The sequence below is a fragment of the Mustela nivalis genome (genome assembly GCF_964662115.1).
Source record: "Mustela nivalis genome assembly, chromosome: 4".
In the NCBI taxonomy this organism is placed as follows: Eukaryota; Metazoa; Chordata; class Mammalia; order Carnivora; family Mustelidae; genus Mustela; species Mustela nivalis.
In genome coordinates, this window is record NC_139023.1 from 163,919,002 (window position 1) to 163,925,230 (window position 6,229).

Consider the following 6,229-nt stretch of genomic DNA (forward strand, 5'->3'; position numbering starts at 1 on the left):
AACTCAAAGGAGTCCAAGAATAACATTTTATCATCAGAGACAGATTATTGAGGTCAAATAATATAAAAATAGATTGTTATGCTAAGTGAAAGAAGCCAGTCTCAAAAAAAAAAATACATATTCTATGATTCTATTTATATAAAAATCCACAAGTAGTCACATTTTAGAGACAGGAAGTAGACTAGTGGTTGCCTGGAGCTGGGGAATAGGGGTTGGGGAACAATGGAGAAGTTTTGGGGGAATGGTGATTAAAAAGTTTTAAAATTATATTATGGTTGTGGTTGTACCAGTGGGTGAATATACTAAAAAAACTTTGACTTGTACACTTTAAATGGGTGCAGTTTACAGTATGTAAATTATATCTTAATAAACCTATTAAAAATGCATTGAGATATGCAAGTTAAATAATAATGAAGTCTCATTGGATGTTGTTTTTTTTGCCAAAATGTTCAAAATACTTTCAAATATCTTTCTAAATGTAAATAATTTTCATTGGCCAGCAAAGACAATTATCATTATATTCCACACTCAGATATAAATCTGAGAAACTGACTTATAAATCAGAACCTCCAATTCACTGTCTATATTGAATTATTTCTCTGAATATCTTGAATGCTTCTTGCTATTCATTCTACCCCCATCCACATTTGTGTGTGAGAAGGATGAAAGATCACAGAATTTAAACGGGGCTCCCATGTTAAGTTTTTCTTATAAATGAAATACATCTGATAATACCCCAATGATTCTAAATTTGTTATTCTGTAAAATAGAGTTCTGTTCGTAATTTGATGTAGTAAGTGGCACAACACAATATATTGTCTTGCATTGCAATTATTCAGCAATTTATTGTGCACATTCATTCTATATGTCAAGGCATGTAGAGGAATTCTGAAACCTGCAAAGAATTAAACCCCTCAGAGGAACTTTAGAACAGACTATGAAGGAGATGAATAACTATGATGTGGTAGTCTAGTCCTTCAAAAGCTATATAGTAAATTCCAATTTAAAAACAAAAATGACAAAAATGAATACAGTTGCATGGCATGTACTCCAGATATAAATGACATATATACAAAAAGGGAAAAATTCCTATTATCTTATAGAGCATACTCATGAAGTCTGTTTTCCCACATAAATATTGTTTGCTAAGATAGACAACCCAATCTGCACTTCTGTCTCTTTCAGAGAACTACAAGATTTTACATAATTGCTAAAGGGAGGTCCGAGTCTTATAATGTATGTTTAAAATGATTTCCCAGGTTAACAGAAAACAAAATCAAAGAAACCAAGGGTTAGAGTAATTTTTTTTTTTTTTTAACACTAAACCAGCTTTGAAATGGCCTGTGCTGTTATGCTGCATGTCCATCAGAGTGGCAGCTATTTCCAGGAAGAATTAACTCCTAGCAACTCAGCCTGGTTAAAAAAAAAAAAAAAAAAAAAAGACAATTTGGCTCCTATAGCTAGGGCAAGCAAAGAACAGGTGGGTGTGGCGGCAACCCTCTCTCCTGATTGGCTGTTCTCAGAGATGCCTGCCTTCTACTGCAGAGGCTCAGCTGATCTCCAGGTCTGGACTGCTGTGCGTTAGCAGATTGCCTTGGTGAAGTGCCTCGTCCAAACTTCAGCAAAGTTTTTTGATTACCGATAACATGATGCTTGATTTTTTAATAATTAGCATTTCCTTTATAACAGGCTTAAAAATCTTCAGATTAGAGGAAGCTAAACTGTTCTATAAATGTTTAACAACCCAGCATTCTTAGCAGGATCATTGCTCCTGCATAAGTTGAAAATGATGTAAATAAAAAGTTAAGTGGGTTTACCTACAGAAAGGACCAGAAACTCCAGAACAGTCGTGAAGTTCTACTTACCTATCATCTATTATTTAGATTGAGAGACTGCTGTTTGCATACACTGAGCACTTTTCATTCCTTTGTGCATTTAATCATTACAAACCAACCAACCAACAAACAAAAACGCCCTGGACTTAGTAATATTCCCATTGTGCAGCTGAGGAAAAATGAAACTCAAGAATAAAGAACAGTAACCACAAATCATAAAGACTTTTCCTTTGGTGATCCGAAGGAGGGGGGATATTTGATGGTTATATTTTAATCTTGCTGTAATTACAAACTGGGAAAAGGCTGAGAAGTGGATGTTTGTTGTGCATGCATAATTTAGGGTATATATTTTTATGGCTTTTTTTTTCTAAATTAGAATATGATGGTATGTCTAAGTGAGCTCTAAAAGAACATCAGTACTGAAAAAGATCTGGTCTTTATAACAAAAATTATATGTAATTAGAAAAAATGGCTAATGAAAATAAAATGTACAAATATAAACTCATAAATAAAAAAGTACTTAAAATCTATTGCCTTTAAATAAGAAAAAGCAAAATCAAAATGCTAACTAAAAATTGCTGTAAAAGATTTTTCCAGTGCCACTTACCGTATGCACATATGCACACGCTGCATCTGTCAGGGATGGTGATATGACAGTGAGGGTAAGGATGAGGTTGAAATCATAGCTCTGGGATCTGGTACCTGAGGCTAGAGCTGTCCTCCTGGACAGCTGGTAAGTGGAGATGCTGGTCTTGCAGACTTTTTTTATTCATTACCGAGCAAAGCTATGTTGAAGAAATTCCAAGTAGCAGTTCAAAAGATAGTTAAACTCAGAGAGAGTTTAATTCTCCATTGGTAAAGTTGGGTGTTATATTTTGAAAAAGACCAAGTATAAATAAATATTACACTTAGCCAATTTATATGATCTCCTTCCTCTACCAGGTTTGAATAAAGGATCCAGTGATACTTTCTTTGCTTTGGGGCTGAAGAAACTGTAGAGTATGGAAAAAATTGCTTCAATGATAAAAGTATGGTGTTATATAATCCAGACACATTTTAAAGGTTTTCGTTTTTTTGTTTTGGGGATATCCATCCCCTCCCCTTTTCCAATAACAAAAGAAAGCAAACAACGAAAGAAGAAGTAAGAAAGAAAAGAAAGAGGTCATATTCTAATATCAGCATTAAAATGTTTGACTAAATAAAGTTTAGAAGAGAAATAAAATATATTTTTTTAAAGGAGTGAATAATAATTCAAAAAGCCAATGCATTGCAATGCCATGTCCTGGAACAAGGCCTTATGGTGAAGGAGACATATCAGAACCTACCAGAGAGACAGATACCGTGACTGGCTGAGGGGGGGAGGTGGTGTAGGTCTTTTCTAGAAGACAGCTCATAAAAACCAAAATGAATGCCCCACAACCTACTGGATTTATAATCCATGTTTATTTTTAAGTAGTTTTATTAAAAAAAAAACTTAACTGAAATTCATGTAGGAAATAAGAATTTCTTTGAGACCTACTTCATGACTTGAAATAAGACCACCAGTGTTTTCTTGAGGACTTTGCTTTCTGAGATAACTTCAGACAAAACATCAAAGACATGGGGTGAAAATTAGCTAAACTGAATTCAGCAGGGATTTGTTTGACATGCCCCCTGCTGACTTCTGGTGACACTGTAACATCTCAAAACAGCTGTTCTAGGAGGCTTCAAACAGAATTAACTTAAATTGAACAATCATTAAGCTTTTTTAAAAATTAATTAATTTATTTATTTGTCAGAGTGAGAGGGATCACAAGTAGGCAGAGAGGCAGGTAGAGAGAGAGGGAAGCAGGCTCCCTGCTGAGCAGAGATTCCCAATGTGGGACTCAATCCCATGACCCTGAGATCATAACCTGAGCCAAAGGTAGAGGCTTAACTCTCTGAGCCACCCAGGTGCCCCAAGCTCTTTTTATTACCGAATTTTATTACTGAATTTTTCTTATCTTGTTAAATTATATGTAACATGAAGGTAGGTTATCTCTGTGGTACTTCCCATAGCATCAAACTGTGCTGGGAAGTTAAGAGGTTCTTGGTCAATAGTTGCTAGTGTAATTAAGAACACTGAGTAAAAGGTTATCCAGTGTTAAATGGGGGAGAAAGCAAGATATTTTTTATTTTTAATTTTCACTGAATTTTGAAAGTATGAAACTTGTCATAATCTAGGCCAAATCTATCTGGGTTATGGAAATGGGAAACAACTTTTTCTGACTGGAAACTTCTTCTGGCCTAATATTTGTCTTTTTCCTCTTAACTAACTCTTTAGTTAAAAAAGTAATAAATTCTTGACCAAAATAAAATCACAAAAGACAAAACATTTGAAGCAACACAAATGTGTGTGCAACCAAACAAATGTCTTCTTCTGACCTCCTACTTCCAATCCTTAGGTCTTTCTCCAAAAGCAAGTTCCCTTCCTTGTGTACCTTTGTAGAAAGTCTATACATTTATAAGCATAAATGTGTTTGTAAATGTTTGCCTATGTATGTTCATATTCATCTACAAATTCACAACTCACTTTCTACAGTAATGTTAGCATACTATAAGAACTATTATGCAATTTATTTTTCCACTTAATATGTGAATTAGAGATGAGTTTATGAAGAACTCCTTTTTAAAAATTTAAATGACCATGTGAGTTTCCCTTATATAGTGGTTCCATCATTTATTAAACCAGACATCATTAATAGTTATTTAGAACTTTTGATAATATAAACTAGGCTATAATGAACAAAGACAAATTCCTTAAAATTACCGAGTCAAAAAGTATAAATATTTGTCATCTTAATAAGTAAAGCCACTTGTCCGCTAATGACACTGCATGAATTTACATTCTTACCTACAGTGTAGGAGAGTTGAGTGATTGTGGATATTCTTGCTATTAATGTATATTACTGAGCTATTTAATATCTACCAATTTGGAGTGTGAAAATGATTTCTTGTTTTAATTTTTATTTTAAATTATAACAGTTACCTCTCATACAGCAGTTTCTATATGTGCTAGGCATCATTCTAAGAGCTCTCTATATAGGATTGTAATACAAAAGACCTTTATTAATATATAAGTCATATATCATAAAGTATATCCATTTAAGGTATACAATTAAATTATTTTCAATATGTTCACAGAGTTGTGTGAACATGACCAATTAAAAGGATAAATTGAAACCTTTGAAGTCTTAAAGAACCTTACATATGACTAAACATGGCAATGTAGGGCTATGCACAAATGAAGTAAAGATAAATGCAAATCAGGACCAAATCAAGAGGATCTAGATCTAAGCTTGCATTATCAAAAACATCTGTAATTGTATGGTAATATTTTTTAACTTTATGTCAAGATTTAGAAATGTTATAGCAACCAGTATAATTTTATTAGTGATATTTTTCTCCTTATATTGTTGTTAAAACAAACCTTGCCATTTTATTGATTTTTTGTCATCACTAGTAAAGTAGTATTTTATCAAAAATGATGTATGTGTTGTCCACTACCAATTCTAATACCTTTCATCCAAGATACATAAATAGTCTAATAATAATACATTATGCCACATGTGAACAATCATCACCATTACAAAGGCTAAGGCATCATACTCAGAATTGAGAATTTGCCTAGACTTGGACAATCACCTGGGAAAATCAGCACACAAATTGATCTTTAGAATTACTTCTAAAAAGTTTATTCTCTAACTTCAAACATCAATTTCTATATGCCTTCTCACTACACACAGATTTGATTGACCTTATCCAAAATTCTACACAGCTAACCTAAGCCTACTACACATATCCTACCCTAGCTGCACTCTTTGAACTATTTCAAGCTACAGGTCAACCCAGTTGAATTATTACCTAAGATAAATGAAAGAAGGACATAAATATGCCAGGACCTTGAGCCCACATTATTAAGGGCTTTCTCTAGAGGCCTTGAACCAATTTGTCTACTTGACTGGCTAGGAGAAAATAGGGAGTCTTGTCATCTCAGTCCTGCCTGAATGCCAAAGACTTCCCCATCTTGGACTTTGGCTGTACCAGCTTCACCAAAAAGTTCCAAGGAAAGCAAATCATTAGATCTTGATAGAGAACACGGAAAATAGGTGTCAAAATCCACAGTGAAAGGAGAGGAGAACCACAAAAGTTGGAGCTCTGGGCCTATTCTTGGTCACTAGAACCCTGGTCCAAGAATCACTTTAACGTCAACAGTCTCAGCTGGAATGCCCTTTTCACTCAGGCACTGTTAATCCTTTTTTTTTTTTTTTTTAAATTTCTTTTCAGCGTAACAGTATTCATTGTTTTTACACCACACCCAGTGCTCCATGAAATACATGTCCTCTCTAATAACCACCACCTGGTTCCCCCAACCT